Source organism: Triticum urartu, chromosome 7, assembly GCF_003073215.2.
Source record: "Triticum urartu cultivar G1812 chromosome 7, Tu2.1, whole genome shotgun sequence".
Taxonomy (NCBI): Eukaryota; Viridiplantae; Streptophyta; class Magnoliopsida; order Poales; family Poaceae; genus Triticum; species Triticum urartu.
The window spans coordinates 288,240,744-288,259,632 of record NC_053028.1 but is presented as its reverse complement, the minus strand read 5'-3'; the positions used below and the strand labels follow the sequence as shown (position 1 = coordinate 288,259,632).

At 45.5% G+C, this 18,889-nt stretch overlaps 1 pseudogene; it reads left to right on the top strand.

Annotated features, from left to right (window-relative positions):
- Window positions 1–6,327: 6,327 nt before the first annotated feature.
- LOC125523185 lies at window positions 6,328–8,338 on the top strand (annotated as a pseudogene).
- Window positions 8,339–18,889: the final 10,551 nt, after the last annotated feature.

Below are 18,889 nucleotides of genomic sequence, written 5' to 3'. Positions count from 1 at the left end.
AGGAGAGATATTCGCGATGTTTGACACCACAAAAGTAGAAATCAAGAAGGAGCATCAATTGTTGATGGTTGGTGAAACCACTAGTTTCAAGAAGGGCAAGGGCAAAAAGGGATACTTCATGAAACGGCAAATCAGCTGCTGCTCTAGTGAAGAAACCCAAGGTTGAACCCAAACCCGAGACTAAGTGCTTCTGTAATAAGGGGAACAGCCACTGGAGCAGAATTACCCTAGATACTTGGTAGATGAGAAGGCTGGCAAGGTCGATAGAAGTATATTGGATATACATTGTGTTAATGTGTACTTTACTAGTACTCCTAGTAGCACCAGGGTATTAGATACCGGTTCGGTTGCTAAGTGTTAGTAACTCGAAACAAAAGGCTACGGAATAAATGGAGACTAGCTAAAAGGTGAGATGACGATATGTGTTGGAAGTATTTCCAAGGTTGATGAAATATCGTACGCTCCCTCTACCATCAAGATTGGTGTTTGCGTTGAGCATAGACATGATTGGATTATGTCTATCACAATACGATTATTCATTTAAGGAGAATAATGGTTACTCTGTTTATTTGAACAATACCTTCAATGGTCTTGCACCTAAAATGAATGGTTTATTGAATCTCGATCGTAGTGATACACATGTTCATGCCAAAAGATATAAGATAGTAATGATAGTACCACCTACTTGTGGCATTGCCACGTAAGTCATATCGGTATAAAACGCATGAAGAAGCTCCATGTTGATGGATCTTTGGACTCACTCGTTTTAAAAGGTTTGAGACATGCGAACCATGTCTATTGGTGTATATGCATGAAGAAACTCCATGCAAATGGACCATTTGGACTCACTTGATTTTGAATCACTTGAGATATGCAAATCATACCACATGGGCAAGATGACTGAAAGCCTCGTTTTTAGTAAAATGGAACTAGAAAGCAACTTGTTGGAAGTAATACATTTTGATGTGTGCAGTCCAATGAGTGCTGAGGCATGTAGTGGATATCGTTATGTTCTTACTTCACAGATGATTTGAGTAGATGTTGAGTATATTTACTTGATGAATCACGAGTATTTGAAAGGTTCAAGTAATTTCAGGGTGAAGTTGAAAGATCGTCGTGACAAGAGGATAAAAGATCTATGATATGATCATAGAGATGAATATCTGAATTACGAGTTTGGCACAGAATTAAGGCATTGAGGAAATTGTTTCACAACTAATACAGCCTGGAACACCATAGTGTGATGGTGTGTCCGAACATCATAACTGCACCCTATTGGATATGATGTATCCCATGATGTCTCTTATCGAATTACCATGATAGTTTGTGGGTTAGGCATTAGAGACAACCACATTTACTTTAAATAGGGCACCACATAGTTCCGATGAGATGACACCGTATGAACTATGGTTTAGAGAAACCTAAGCTGTCATTTCTTAAAAGTTTGGGGCTGCGACGCTTATGTGAAAAAGTTTCAGGCTGATAAGCTCGAACCCAAAGTGGATAAATGCATCTTCATGGGACACCCAAAACAGTTGGGTATACCTCCTGTCTCAGATCCGAAAGCAATAAGGGATTGTTTCTAGAATCGGGTCCTTTCTCGAGGAAAAATTTCTCTCGAAGGAATTGAGTGGGAGGATGGTGGAGACTTGATGAGGTTATTGAACCGTCACTTCAACTAGTGTATAGCAGGGCACAAAGAGTTGTTCCTGTGGCACCTACACCAATTGAAGTGGAAGCTTATGATATTGATCATGAGACTTCGGATCAAGTCACTCCCAAACCTCGTAGGATGACAAGGATGCGTACTACTTCAGAGTGGTACGTAATCCTGTCTTGAAAGTCATGTTGCTAGACAACAATGAACCTACGAGCTATGGAGAAGCGATGGTGGGCCCGGATTCCGATAAATGGCTCGAGGCCATAAAATCCGAGAGAGGATCCATGTATGAAAACAAAGTGTAGACTTTGGCAGAACGGCTCGATGGTCGTAAGGCTATTGAGTACAGATGGATTTTAAAAGGAAGACGGACAATGATGGTAAGTATCACCATTAAGAAAGCTCGACTTGTCGTTAAGATTTTTTCCGACAAGTTCAAGGAGTTGACTATGATGAGACTTTCTCACTCATAGCGATGCTAAGAGTCTGTTAGAATTATATTAGCGATTACTGCATTATTTATGAAATCTTGCAGATAGGATGTCAAAACATTGTTTCCTCGACGATTTTCTTGAGGAAAGGATGTATGTGATACAACCGGAAGGTTTTGTCAATCCTGAAAGATGATAATAAGTATGCAAAGCTCCAGCAATCCTTCTAAGGACAGGAGTAAGCATCTCGGAGTTGGAATATATGCTTTGATGAGATGATCAAAGATTTTGGGTGTATACAAAGTTTATGAGAAACTTGTATTTCCAAAGAAGTGAGTGGGAGCACTATAGAATTTCCGATGAGTATGCGTTGTTAACATGTTGATCGGAAATGATGTAGAATTTCTAGAAAGCATGCAGAGTTATTTGAAAAGTGTTTTTCAATGGAAAGCCTGGATTAAGCTACTTGAACGTTGAGCATCAAGATCTATAAGGATAGATCAAAACGCTTAATGGTACTTTCAAATGAGCACATACCTTGACATGATCTTGAAGGTGTTCAAGATGGATCAGTCAAAGAAGGAGTTCTTGCCTGAGTTGTAAGGTATGAAGTTAAGACTTAAAGCTCGACCATGGCAGAAGAAAGAGAAAGGACGAATGTCGTCCCCTATGCTTTTGTCATAGGCTCTATACGGTATGCCATGCTGAGTACCGCACCTGATGTGTGCCTTGCCACATGTCTGGCAAGAGGGTACAAAGGTGGTCCAGGAGTGGATCACTAGATAGTGGTCAAAATTGTCCTTGGAGTAATAAGGACATGTTTCTCGATTATGGAGGTGATAAAGAGTTCGGCGTAAAGGGTTACATTGATGCAAGCTTTAACACCTATCTGAATGACTCTGAGTAGCAAACCGGATACGTATAGTGGAGCAACCATTTGGAATAGCTCCAAGTGGAGCGTGGAAGCAGCATTTATAATATGACCTAGACATTTGCGAAGTACATACGGATCTGAATGTTGCAGACCCGTTGACTAAAACCTCTCTCACAAGCAAAACATGATCAAACCCAGAACTCATTGAGTCTTAATCACATGATGATGTGAACTAGTTTAGTGACACTAGTAAACTCTTTGGATGTTGGTCACATGGCGATGTGACCTGTGAGTGTTAATCACATGGCGATGTGAACTAGATTATTGACTCTAGTGCAAGTGGGAGACTGTTGGAAATATGCCCTAGAGGCAATAATAAATTGATTATTATTATATTTCCTTGTTCATGATAATCGTTTATTATCCATGCTAGAATTGTATTGATAGGAAACTCAGATACATGTGTGGATACATGGACAACACCATGTCCCTAGTAAGCCTCTAGTTGACTAGCTCGTTGATCAATAGATGGTTACGGTTTCCTGACCATGGACATTGGATGTCGTTGATGACGGGATCACATCATTAGGAGAATGATGTGATGGACAAGACCCAATCCTAAGCATAGCACAAGATCGTGTAGTTCGCATGCTAAAGCTTTTCTAATGTCAAGTATCATTTCCTCAGACCATGAGATTGTGCAACTCCCGGATACCGTAGGAATACTTTGGGTGTGCCAAACGTCACAACGTAACTGGGTGGCTATAAAGGTGCACTACGGGTATCTCCGAAAGTGTCTGTTGGGTTGGCACGAATCGAGACTGGGATTTGTCACTCCGTGTAAACGGAGAGGTATCTCTGGGCCCACTCGGTAGGACATCATCATAATGTGCACAATGTGACCAAGGAGTTGATCACGGGATGATGTGTTACGGAATGAGTAAAGAGACTTGCCAGTAACGAGATTGAACAAGGTATCGGGATACCGACGATCGATCTCGGGCAAGTACAATACCGCTAGACAAAGGGAATTGTATACGGGATTGATCGAATCCTCGACATCGTGGTTCATCCGATGAGATCATCGTGGAACATGTGGGAACCAACATGGGTATCCAGATCCCGATGTTGGTTATTGATCGGAGAACGTCTCAGTCATGTCTGCATGGTTCCCGAACCCGTAGGGTCTACACACTTAAGGTTCGATGACGCTAGGGTAATAAAGGAAGTTTGTATGTGGTTACCGAATGTTGTTCGGAGTCCTGGATGAGATCCCGGACGTCACGAGGAGTTCCGGAATGGTCCGGAGGTAAAGATTTATATATGGAAAGTCCTGTTTTGGTCACCGAAAAAGTTTCGGGTTTTATCGGTAACGTACCGGGACCACCGGGAGGGTCCCGGGGGTCCACCAAGTGGGGCCACAAGCCCCGGAGGGCTGCATGGGCCAAGTGTGGGAGGGGACCAGCCCCAGGTGGACTGGTGCACCCCCCCCCCCACCACCAAGGCCCAAGGCGCCTCCAAGAGGGAAGGGGGGCAAACCCTAGGGCAGATGGGCCCTAAGGCCCACCCCAGGTGCACCTCCCCCTCTCCCCCTTGTGGCCGCCACCCAGATGGGATCTGGGGGCTGCCGCCACCCCTAGGGAGGGAACCCTAGGTGGGGGTGCAACCCCTCCCCTCCCCCTATATATACTTGAGGTTTGGGCTGCCCAAGACACACGAGTTCCTCTCCTTCTTGGCGCAGCCCTACCCCTCTCCCTCCTCGTCTCTTGCGGTGCTTGGCGAAGCCCTGCTGGAGTACCACGCTCCTCCACCACCACCACGCCGTTGTGCTGCTGTTGGATGGAGTCTTCCTCAACCTCTCCCTCTCTCCTTGCTGGATCAAGGCATGGGAGACGTCACCGGGCTGTACGTGTGTTGAACGCGGAGGTGCCGTCCGTTCGGCGTTAGGATCTCCGGTGATTTGGATCACGGCGAGTACGACTCCTTCAACCCCGTTCTCTTGAACGTTTCCGCTTAGCGATCTACAAGGGTATGTAGATGCACTCTCCTTCCCCTCGTTGCTAGTTTCTCCATAGATAGATCTTGGTGACACGTAGGAAAATTTTGAATTTCTGCTACGTTCCCCATCAGTTCAGGGCAACATCTCCTTCACTGCGCACATGCAGGTGGCCAATCTATGCCTAGCCATCGCCACGGTCCCGACTAATGATCAGAGTCCGGACCAGTTTTCTTGGCCAGCAGACATCTCAGGAACTTACACAGCAAGGTCGGTCTACCAAAGGTTATGCATGGGCAACGACAAAAGGCATTTAGAGGAGCTAGGAACCCTTACGGTGCAAATTTTTTGCTTGGCTTGCGGTGTAGTATCGGCTTTGGACTTCTGACAGGCGAGCCAGACAAGGCCCCCAAGATGAGAGGTCGCCGTGCTTCACGTGCCTTTAAGAAGAAGATAACACGGATCACATCTTGGTGCATTGCGTCTACGCACGAGAGGTGTGGCACCTATGCCTCGATTCTTTCCAGCTTAACATCCACGCGCCGACCACCAACACTACCTTTTCCGAATGGTGGCTGGAGCAAAGATTGAGGTTAACAGGCAGAGTGCGACGAGGATTCGACTCCTTTGTCATAGGGACGGCATGGGCTCTGTGGAAGCAGCGTAACGCTAGGGTGTTCAACAGGCCGCGTGATCAGAAGACACCTCCCCAACTGGTAGCGCCAATTCGTTCTAATATCGTAGATTGGACTATTGCAGGGCTCGGTGTTGGAGGTCTAGATCCTTTCGTGAGAATGTAACCGCGTGAGTTTGGGTTGGGGTCGGAGTGGTGTTTGCCATCTTGGATGTTCGCATCTCCGTTTGGTCTCTTGTAAATATTGTTCTGTCTTTTATAAAAATATGGTACGTCATTGGCATACTCTTGAAAAAAAAGTTTGTAGTTTTAAAAAAAGAAAAAAGAAAAAAAAAGTTTGTTCAGAAAAAAGTGATGGCTTCGAAGAGGCCCGATATGGGAGCCGCACCAATAGCTATGGCTGCGTGCTCCTCCACTAGTGTGCCCTGATCCGCGGTAGGCGCCAAGCGACAGATTGCACAATATTCTGGTTGGCGGCAGTACTTGAATTTGCTGCCCGCCAAACGGTGTTAAAATCATGCGCCAACTCCCGGCCCGCGCACTTCTCGAGCTAACTTCCCCTCCCATGCCGCCACCGTCTCCCTCCGCAAGCCGCGTGCCCCCCCCGCTCCCCCGCCCCAAAGCCGCGTGCGTGACCCTCCCATTCCGGTCGCCGTCCTCTTAGCCACTAGCATGCTTAAAACCTAACCGTAGCGCCGGGAAACCAGCACCAAACGAAGCAAGCAACGACCCATGGACACGCCTATGCCGAAACGGCCTCGCCTCGTGCCGGCACCAGCGCCGGCGCCTCGGACAATCGCCGACATGGCCCCGGAGATCCTCCTCCGCCTCCCTTCGGACGACCCCACGCGCCTTGTGCACGCCTCCCTCGTCTGCTGGCGCTGGCGCCACCTCCTCACCGACCCGGCGTACCTCCGCCGCTACCGCGCATTCCATCGAACACCTCCCATGCTCGGCTTCGTCCTCAACCTGAAGCAGCACTACCAAGGCATGGCCCAGCTCGTCCCCACCTCCTCCTTCCGCCCCGCCGCCTCCGATCGCCCCGGCCTGAATGTGCTGGACGCCCGCCACGGCCGCGTGCTCCTCCACACCGCTCAGGGCCAGCGCCTCGTCGTCTGGGACCCCGTCACGGGTGAGGAGTTCAAGATCCCCCGCGTGCCGGCCTACGCGCTTGGCTTCAACGCGGCCGTGCTCTGCGCCGCGGTCGGCTGCGACCACCTCTCGATGTCATGGCGGACCCTTCGTGTCCGCCTTCGTGGGATGCGGCCGAACGTGGCATCACGTTCGCCTGCACCTACTCGTCGGAGGCCGGTGCCTTGGAGCCAGCGAGTTGAGATCGAGCAGCCGCGTTAGTTGACGGGCGACCGAGCTCCTTGTGGGAAACGCTCTACTCCACCTGCGACCCTACCTCAATTTCAAAATGTTGGGTACTCTCGGTGATCTGGCCGCCGTCCCAGCACGAGTACTACTCTTGCACCGTCCTCGTGAAAGCGGAGGATGGCAGGCTGGGTTTCGCCGGCGTGCGGAATGGCACACTCTACCTCTGGTCGATGAAGATGGCGCGACGGAGAGGTGGAATGGGTGCAGCGCAGAAGTTATCCAGCACAAGACGATGCTCCGCACCTCGTGGCTCTCGACGCCCACCTGAGGTCGTTGGCTTCGCGGACGGCCACGGACTCGTTTTCGTTAGGACAGGCAACACGGTATTCTCCATGGAGCTCAAGTCAGGCCATGTCCGTAAGGTATACACCTGCAGGTCAAGAAACTACGACGTCATCGTTGTTCCCTACATGAGCTTCTGCACTCCAGGTACGTATTGATGCACGTTTGAGAATTATGATGTGTGAATATTTGCAATGCCATATGCTCTGAGCTGGTCTTGCAGTCTTGCTCATAGGCAGGTTGCGCAAGGCTGTAATCTTGTATGCATCTCCTTGCCCCTACTGCCTAGTACTCCCTCCGTAAACTAATATAAAAGCGTTTAGAATACTAAAGTAGTGATCTAAACGCTCTTATATTAGTTTACAGAGGGAGTATATGTAATCTTCAGGTTGTTTGTTTGTTTCAGCTTCTCCTTGGAGAACCTGTTTCATTCAAATTTTATCAACAATTCTCGACATTGGCTTAGATATAGTACTTCCTCCGTCCCATAGTATAATACACTAGTGTAAAAAAAAGCTCTTATATTATGGGACGGAGGGAGTAAATCTGAATAATGTTATTATTTTAGATTTCATACCTAACTAGTCGGAATAAAGAGCTACAGCATGGTTATAAGCTTAATCAATTGTATCTTTTCAGATCGTGCTATGGGCAAACTGCCATCGCCATGAGGACCCACTGTTATCCTGTAACAAGGATCTGCTGCCCTTGGCTTGTTGCATAGATGGCGCTCCAAGTGTTTTGCTTCCAAGCTGGACTGTCTAAGTAGTTACCATGGTCATTGTTAGTATGTTTAATTTACAGTGTGGCAGTTGAAACAAGGACAAAAGTTATGTAATCACCGGTCAGTTTAGTATGTTCTCTTTGCAGTTGTGAAGCTTAAGCAAGACAATGATGGTCAATTAGTATTTAGTATTGTATCTTTGAGTAGATTGTGCAAGCTCCTGTGGAATTGATACTGCAGAGTAAGTTACAATGCAGATTTGTTGATCTACTCTCCAGTTGTGACTATAATACTGTCACCGCAAAAGAAAGTGACTATGATACTGGTCATTTTGGCGTACATTTGCTGCTTGTTTGAGTTCTTTTAAATAATAACTGATACATGTGCGTTTGTTTAATTTTTCATTCGGAACAAGGTTATCCAAGTAATATTTTTTCAGTTGTTTTGAATCATGGAAATATTTTTTTAGCCGCTTTGAATCATGGAAATATTTTTTTAGCCGCTTTGAATCATGGAAATATTTTTTTAGCCGCTTTGAATCATGGAAATATTTTTTTCAGCTTTGCTGCACAATATTGCTCTTATCAAATTGTAGAATTTAACAGAGAACTGTGTTAGCCAAATTTAGAGCCAAATACTATGGGAAACATCCATGGGCCAAAGCATGATTCTTGATTGTGCCATCATTGAAGTTCCAGTGGCAGCTGGAGGCCCTAGTTGCTTTGTGACTGTGGATTGGCCCCGCCATTGTCGCCGCCTAAATAGGAGGTGAAGGAGGAGCCGCCCTCCCTGTGCTACTGTGGCGTCTAAATCGGACTCCGCGTAAGGGATGAAGGAGGAGCTACCCTCGTCGCCGCGCAACACATTAGGCGGCTTAGACCGGCCGACATCACCGCCGAGACATCTTTCGCGCGACAAGGAGAGGGCACGACCATCACCACCCTGTTGTTGTGAAGGAGCCATCCCTGGGGCTTGCGAACACGTGTGGGCCTCTTGCATTACCTCGACGACGGAGGCGGCAACATGTCATCGCGCAACACCATGACGGAGGCCGAGTCAATGGTGCAGCATGAAGCACCAGGCCGCATTCGCGATGTCAGACATTGCCTCGAACTAGGCCCTTGTTGGCCTTGCATTGGCCTGGGTGGAGGACCTATCTAGGATCATCACAGAGATGTCCACAAGCTGACGGCAGCGCCTCAGTGACCAACTTGTCACGATTGGCACGGACGATTCGCTACGTGCCGCCGTTCTCGTCGCACGCAATGGCAAGACGAGGGGCAGGCGAATTGGGGTAACGTCCGTAGTCATGCACGCGACGGCGGAGGAAGTCGAGTGCCCAATTAGGGATGCCGCTGCGCCTACGCATCCTTCTGTCGCTGGAAGGGCCATGGCGACTCCGACGAAGAAGGTCTCGTCGGCCAGGGAGTCCATGCGTATGAGGTTATCATCCGATACCTCGTTTAGTTTTTTAGGTATTAAACCATTTAGTTGAACATGTTAAATATCGTCCGATTTAATGTAATATGTCCAACTTTGCATGAATTAGGTCCAGTTTGCATGAAATTCGTTCGATTTGCATGAAATTTATCCTTTTAGTTTCATTTTCATCTGAAATGTAGGCTGATGTTTTAGACATGTTGTTGGGTGGCCGACTCCCATATCCGTCCATGGACCCATCAGGATGCATTCACGAACGGATAGTGCCAATTTACGGGCAGCCTGTTGAAGACAAACTTGGCCACATGGGTCGCATGTCATGTGGCGGTCCGTTGTCATGCATGCTCGGTCCGTCACGTGCATAAACTAGTTGTGCCGGCATGCGACACACTTCGGGTTGTGCCTGGGCTGTAAAGCCAATTCGACATGCCGGCACGACACGATGCACCGAAATCAATCCAAATAGCCCCCAAAACAATCAATTAGATCGAAAAGCACGACCATGCAGGCTAAACGTGTGTCGAGCCAACCCGTTTACTAGAAAGAGGTTGTGCCTGGGTCTAAGGGCATGGCACACGGTCCGACACGACATGGCCGTGTAGAAACCATGTCGTGCCAGGCATGTTTAGCCCTTGGCCGGGCCATGACTAGCCGTCCCCATCTTTTTTTTGACGGGAAATATTTGGAGCTTTATTCAACAAACGAAGCCTCTGCAGAATCTGCAAGAAGGCTAGTTAGAATGATGCTAGGTACAGAGTCAAACCAACATTCTGTTACATCCAATGTGCTTGCATGTCTAGCACACAGGTGAGCAGGGTAGTTGGCTAATCTAGGAATATGTTGAATACAGAAAGACCTAAAACTAGTAGAGTGTTCCAATATTTCGGATAGGATAGGCGCCACAACTGTCCTATCATCATGACGTGAGTTCCAGAGATTAATGACCTCCAAGCAGTCGGATTCCATCACGACTTTCTCGTAGCCCCTGAGCTTTGCAAAAATGGCGCCGTCCCGGATTGCTAGGGCTTCAGAGATGAGGGGGTCAGCAATCCCCTGATAAGGTTTACACCACACAGCTCTAAAAGTGGAGAGGGAACGAGCGATTCCTCCCACCCCTCCTCTTCGAGCTTCCAAAGCAACACTGCCATAAGTGTTTATCTTGATCTCACCCTCCTCGGGTGGCCTCCAACCATGACCCGGAAGCAAACGAGCATGTTCCTTAGGTAGATCAAGCAAAGCTAAAGTATCTCTGGTCATTTTCATGGACTGTATCGGGTCAAGACCACCTTTATCATGATTTGTATTGTTTCGAGAAGTCCATATAGCCCACATGATCGTCACCAACTTGGCTCGATCCGACTCAAAGAACTTGGGATCACAAGTAATGCCCTTTGACCATGTTGTGGGGAATGTAGCATGCAATTTCAAAAAGTTTCCTACAATCACGCAAGATCTATCTAGGAGATGCATAGCAACGAGAGGGGGAGAGTGTGTCTACGTACCCTCGTAGACTGAAAGCGGAAGCATTAGGTTAACGCGGTTGATGTAGTCGAATGTCTTCGCGATCCAACCGATCAAGTACCGAACGTACGACATCTCCGAGTTCAGCACACGTGCAGCTCGATGACGTCCCTCAAACTCTTGATCAGCAAAGTGTCAAGGGAGAGTTTCATCAGCATGATGGCATGGTGATGGTGATGGTGATGTGATCCGCGCAGGGCTTCGCCTAAGCACTACGACGATATGACCGAAGGAGTAAACTATGGAGGGGGGCACCGCACACGGCTAAGAGAACAACTGATGTGCTTTGGGTGCCCCCTGCCCCCGTATATAAAGGAGGAGGAGGAGGCTGGCCATAGGGGGCGCGCCATGGGGGGAGGAATCGACTAGGCTCCTAGTCCTAGTTGCCCCCTTCCTTTATTTTGGAGGGGGAAAAGGGAAGGAGAGGGAGGTGGGGAAGGAAAGGGGGGCCGCGCCCCCTCCCCTTGTCCAATTCGGACAGCCCATGGGGGGGCACCCCTTGCAGGCTCCCCTCTCTCTCCCCTATGGCCCATGTAGGTGTTGGTGAACGTAGCATGCAATTTCAAAAAATTCCTACGATCACGCAAGATCTATCTAGGAGATGCATAGCAACGAGAGGGGGAGAGTGTGTCCACGCACCCTCGTAGACCGAAAGGTTAACGCGGTTGATGTATTCGAACATCTTCGCGATCCAACGATCAAGCACCGAACGTACGACACCTCCGAGTTTAGCACACGTTCAGCTCGATGACGTCCCTCGAACTCTTGATCCAGCAAAGTGTCGAGGGAGAGTTTCGTCAGCACGACGGCGTGGTGACGGTGATGTGTTGTGTGATACGCCATTTTGCATCATGTTTTCTTACTGTTATTTATAATGTTTTTATCCATAATAGTGCTTTTTGGAGTAATTCTAATGCCTTTTCTCTCATAATTTGTAAGGAACACACCCAAGAGGGAGAATTCCGGCAGCTGGAAATCTGGACCTGTGAAAGCTACGTCAGGCCACCTATTTTGCACAACTCAAATGAGATGAACTTCATGGAGATTTTTTATGGATTATTTAATAAATACTGGAGCCAATAAACACCAGAGGGGGGCCACCAGGTGGGCACAACCCACCTGGACGCGCCAGGCCCCCCAGGCGCGCCCTGGTGGGTTGTGGCCTCCTCGGCCCACCTCCGGTGCCATCTTCTGGTATATAAGGTCATTTTGACCTAGAAAAAAAAATAAGGAGAGGACTTTGGTACAAAGCGCCGCCGCCTCGAGGCGGAACTTGGGCATGAGCACTTTTGCCCTCCGGCGAAGCGATTCCACCGGAGGAACTTCCCTCCCGGAAGGGGAAATCATCGTCATCATCATCACCAACAACTCTCCCAACTTGGGGAGGGCAATCTCCATCAATATCTTCAACAACACCATTTCCTCTCAAACCCTAGTTCATCTCTTGTGTTCAGTCTTGTTACCGGAACTATAAATTGGTGCTTGTGGGTGACTAGTAGTGTTGATTACATCTTGTAGTTGATTACTATATGGTTTATTTGGTGGAATATTATATGTTTAGATCCGTTATGCTATTTAATACTCCTCTGATCATGAACATGTTTATCATTTGTGAGTAGTTACTTTTGTTCTTGAGGTCACGGAAGAAGTCATGTTGCAAGTAATCATGTGAACTTGATATGTGTTTGATATTTTGATAGTATGTATGTTGTTATTCCCTTAGTGGTGTCATGTGAACGTCGACTACATGACACTTCACCATATTTGGGCCTAAGGGAATGCATTGTGGAGTAGTAATTAGATGGTGGGTTGCGAGAGTGACAGAAGCTTAAACCCCCGTTTATGCGCTATTTCGTAAGGGACCGATTGATCCAAAAGTTTAATGCTATGGTTAGAATTTATTCTTAATACTTTCCTCGTAGTTGCGGATGCTTTCGGGAGGGTTAATCATAAGTAGGATGTTTGTTCAAGTAAGAACAGTACCTAAGCACCAGTCCACCCACATATTAAATTATCAAAGTAGAGAACACAAATCAAACCAACATGATGAAAGTGACTAGATATTCCCGTGTATCCTCAAGAATGCTTTGCTTATCATACGAGACCATTTTGGCCTGTCCTTTGCCTCAAAAGGATTGGGTTACATTGTTGCACTTTTGTTACTATTATCGTTACTTGCTCGCTACAAATTATCTTGCTATCAAACTACTCCGCTACTTACAATTTCAGCACTTGCAAACAATACCTTACCGGAAATTATTTGTCATTTCCTTCTGCTCCTCGTTGGGTTCGACACTCTTACTTATCGAAAAGAGCTACAATTGATCCCCTATACTTGTGGGTCATCAAGGCTATTTTCTGGCATCGTTGCCGGGGAGTGAAGCGCCTTTGGTAAGTGGAATTTGGTAAGGAAACATTTATATAGTGTGCTGAAATTTATTGTCACTTGTTACTTTAGAAAACAATCCTTTGAGGGGTTTGTTCGGGGTATCTTCACCTCGTCTAGAACCACAATTACCAACCCCTCAACTACTGCACCTACTGAAAATATTGAATATGAAATTCCTTCGGGTATGATAGAACAACTGCTAGCTAATCCTTATGCAGGAGATGGAACCGAACATCCTGATATGCACTTGATATATGTGGAACAAATTTGTGGATTGTTCAAGCTTGCAGGTTTACCAGGAAGTGATGAAAAAGGTTCTCCCTTTATCTTTTAAGGGAAAAGCATTGGCATGCTATAGGCTATGTGATGATATTGGATCATGGAATTGGAATCATTTGAAATTGAAGTTCCACCAAAAAATTTTTATCATATATATATATATATATAATTTTTGGCCTCGTGAAGGAGAAATTATCGCTCTAGCTTGGGGGAGGCTTAAGTCAATGTTATATTCATGCTCCAATCATGAGCTCTCAAGAGAAATTATTATCCAAAATTTTTATGCTCGGCTTTCTCGTAATGATCAAACCATGTTTGATACTTCTTGTGCTGGTTCATTTATGAAGAAGACTATTGAATTCTGGTGGGATCTTTCGGAAAGAATTAAACGCAACTCTGAAGATTGGGAACTCGACAAAGGTAAAGAGTCAGGTATTAAACTTAAGTATGATTGTGTTAAATCTTTTATGGATACCGATGCTTTTCAAAAGTTTAGCACTAAATATGGACTTGACTATGAGATAGTAGCCCCCTTTAGTGAATCATTTGCTACTCATGTTGAAATCCCTAAGGAGAAGTGGTTTAAATATCATCCAACCATTAGAACCAATACCAGTTAAAGAAGAAACTATACTTTATAATGTTGATCCAGTTGTTCCTTCTGCTTATATTGAGAAACCACCTTTCCCTGTTAGGATTAAGGAACATGCTAAAGTTTCAACTGTGATTAACAAAAGCTATATAGAACACCTAAACTGATGAACAAATTAAAGTTGAACCTAGTATTGCTATGGTTAAAGATCTCCTGGAAGAAGATATGGATGGGCATGTTATTTACTTCTGTGAAGAAGCTGCTAGAATTGCTAAACTTGATAAAAGAGATAAACATAGACCTGTTGTTGGCATGCCTGTTATTTCAGTTAAAATAGGAGATCACTGTTATCATGGTTTATGTGACATGGGTGCTAGTGTGAGTGCTATTCCTTACACTTTATATGAGAAATCATGAAAGACATATCACCTGATAACCCACAAGTATAGGGGATCACAACAGTTTTCAAGGGTAGAGTATTCAACCGAAATTTATTGATTCGACACAAGGGGAGCCAAAGAATATTCTCAAGTATTAGCAGCTGAGTTGTCAATTTAACCACACCTGGAAACTTAATATCTGCAGCAAAGTATTTAGTAGCCAAAGTAATATGATAGTAGTGGTAATGATAGCAAAAGTAACGGTAGCAAAAGTAATGTTTTTGGTATTTTGTAGTGACGATAACAATGGCAACAGAAAAGTAAATAAGTGAAGAACAATATATGGAAAGCTCGTAGGTAATGGATCGGTGATGGAGAATTATGCCGGATGTGGTTCATCATGTAACGGTCATAACCTAGGGTGACACAGAACTAGCTCCAATTCATCAATGTAATGTAGGCATGTATTCCGAATTATAGTCATACGTGCTTATGGAAAAGAACTTGCATGACATCTTTTGTCCTACCCTCCCGTGGCAGCGGGGTCCTAGCAGAAATTAAGGGATATTAAGGCCTCCTTTTAATAGAGTACCGGACCAAAGCATTAACACATAGTGAATACATGAACTCCTCAAACTACAATCATCACCGGAAGTGGTCCCGATTATTGTCACTTCGGGGTTACCGGATCACAACACATAATATGTGACTATAGACTTGCAAGATAGGACCAAGAACTCTCATATATTGATGAAAACATAATAGGTTCAGATCTGAAATCATGGCACTCGGTGTTGGGGAACGCAGTAATTTCAAAAAAATTCCTACGCACACGCAAGATCATGGTGATGCATAGCAACGAGAGGGGAGAGTGTTGTCTACGTACCCACGCAGACCGACTGCGGAAGCGTTGACGCAACGTAGAGGAAGTAGTCGTACGTCTTCCCGATCCGACCGATCCAAGCACCGTTACTCCGGCACCTCCGAGTTCTTAGCACACGTACAGCTCGATGACGATCCCCGGGCTCCGATCCAGCAAAGCGTCGGGGAGGAATTCCGTCAGCACAACGGCGTGGTGACGATGATGATGTACTACCGACGCAGGGCTTCGCCTAAGCACTACACAATATGATCGAGGTGGAATATGGTGGCAGGGGGCACCGCACACGGCTAAGGAACGATCTCAAGGATCAACTTGTGTGTTGTAGAGGTGCCCCCTGCCTCCGTATATAAAGGATCCAAGGGGGAGGGGGCGGCCGGCCAGGAGGAGGGCGCAGGAGGAGTCCTACTCCTACCGGGAGTAGGACTCCCCCTCCAATCCTAGTTGGAATAGGATTCCCCGAGGGGGAAAGAGAGAGAGGGGGGCCGGCCACCTCTCCTTGTCCTAAAGGACTAGGGGAGGGGGGAGGCGCGCGCCCACCTTGGGCTTCCCTTTCTCCTTTCCATAAAGGCCCACTAAGGCCCATATGGTTCCCGGGGGGTTCCGGTAACCTCAACGGTATCCGGTAAAATTCTGATTTCACCCGGAACACTTCCGATATCCAAACATAGGCTTCCAATATATCAATCTTTATGTCTCGACCATTTCGAGACTCCTCGTCATGTCCGTGATCACATCCGGGACTCCGAACTAACTTCGGTACATCAAAATGCATAAACTCATAATAACTGTCATCGTAACGTTAAGCGTGCGGACCCTACGGTTCGAGAACAATGCAGACATGACTAAGACACATCTCCGGTCAATAACCAATAGCGGGACCTGGATGCCCATATTGGCTCCTACATATTCTACGAAGATCTTTATCGGTCAGACCGCATAACAACATACGTTGTTCCCTTTGTCATCGGTATGTTACTTGCCCGAGATTCGATCGTCGGGTATCCAATACCTAGTTCAATCTCGTTACCCGACAAGTCTCTTTACTCGTCTGTAATACATCATCCCGCAACTAACTCATTTAGTTGCAATGCTTGCAAGGCTTAAGTGATGTGCATTACCGAGAGGGCCTAGAGATACCTCTCCGACAATCGGAGTGACAAAACCTAATCTCGAAATACGCCAACCCAACATGTACCTTTGGAGACACCTGTAGTACTCCTTTATAATCACCCAGTTACGTTGTGACGTTTGGTAGTACCCAAAGTGTTCCTCCGGTAAACGGGAGTTGCATAATCTCATAGTTATAGGAACATGTATAAGTCATGAAGAAAGCAATAGCAACATACTAAACGATCGGGTGCTAAGCTAATGGAATGGGTCATGTCAATCAGATCATTCTCTTAATGATGTGATCCCGTTAATCAAATAACAACTCATTGTTCATGGTTAGGAAACATAACCATATTTGATTAACGAGCTAGTCAAGTAGAGGCATACTAGTGACACTTTTTTTGTCTATGTATTCACACATGTATTATGTTTCCGGTTAATACAATTCTAGCATGAATAATAAACATTTATCATGATATAAGGAAATAAATAATAACTTTATTATTGCCTCTAGGGCATATTTCCTTCAGTCTCCCACTTGCACTAGAGTCAATAATCTAGTTCACATCGCCATGTGATTTAACAGCAATAGTTCACATCACCATGTGATTAACACCCATATTTCACATCGATATGTGATAAATACCCAAAGGGTTTACTAGAGTCAATAATCTAGTTCACATCGCTATGTGATTAACACCCAAAGAGTACTAAGGTGTGATCATGTTTTGCTTGTGAGATAATTTTAGTCAACGGGTCTGTCACATTCAGATCCGTAAGTATTTTGCGAATTTCTATGTCAACAATGCTCTGCACGGAGTTACTCTAGCTTATTGCTCCCACTTTCAATATGTATCTAGATCGAGACTTAGAGTCATCCAGATCTGTGTCAAAACTTGCATCGACATAACTTTTTACGACGAACCTTTTTGTCACCTCCATAATTGAGAAATATTTCCTTATTCCACTAAGGATAATTTTGACCGCTGTCCAGTGATCTACTCTTAGATCACTATTGTACTCCCTTGCTTAACACAGTGTAGGGTATACAATAGATCTGGTACACAGCATGGCATACATTATAGAACCTATGGCTGAGGCATAGGGAATGACTTTCATTCTATTTCTATCTTCTTCCGTGGTCGGGCTTTGAGTCTTACTCAATTTCACACCTTGCAACACAGGCAAGAACTCTTTCTTTGACTGTTCCATTTTGAACTACTTCAAAATCTTGTCAAGGTATGTACTCATTGAAAAAACTTATCAAGCGTCTTGATCTATCTCTATAGATCTTGATGCTCAATATGTAAGCAGCTTTACCGAGGTCTTTCTTTGAAAAACTCCTTTCAAACACTCCTTTATGCTTTGCAGAATAATTCTACATTATTTCCGATCTACAATATATCATACACATATACTTATCAGAAATGATGTAGTGCTCCCACTCACTTTCTTGTAAATACAGGCTTCACCGCAAGTCTGTATAAAACTTATATGCTTTGATCAACTTATCAAAGCGTATATTCCAACTCCGAGATGCTTGCACCAGTCCATAGATGGATCGCTGGAGCTTGCATATTTTGTTAGCACCTTTAGGATTGACAAAACCTTCTGGTTGTATCATATACAACTCTTCTTTAATAAATCTATTAAGGAATGTAGTTTTGTTTATCCATTTTCCAGGTTTCATAAAATGCGGCAATTGCTAACATGATTCGGACAGACTTAAGTATAGATACGAGTGAGAAAATCTCATCGTAGTCAACACCTTGAACTTGTCGAAAACCTTTTGCGACAATTCTAGCTTTGTAGATAGTAATACTACTATCAGCGTCCGTCTTCCTCTTGAAGATCCATTTATTTTCTATGGCTTGCCGATCATCGGGCAAATCCATCAAAGTCCATACTTTGTTCTCATACATGGATCATATCTTAGATTTCATGGCCTCAAACCATTTCGCGGAATCTGGGCTCATCATCGCTTCCTCATAGTTCGCAAGTTCGTCATGGTCTAGTAACATGACTTCCAGAACAGGATTACCGTACCACTCTGGTGCGGATCTCACTCTGGTTTACCTATGAGATTTGGTAGTAACTTGATCTGAAGTTACATGATCATCATCATTAGCTTCCTCACTAATTGGTGCAGTAGTCACAGGAACAGATTTCTGTGATGAACTACTTTCCAATAAGGGAGCAGGTACAGTTACCTCATCAAGTTCTACTTTCCTCCCACTCACTTCTTTCGAGAGAAACTCCTTCTCTAGAAAAACTCCGAATTTAGCAACAAAAGTCTTGCCTTCGGATTTGTGAT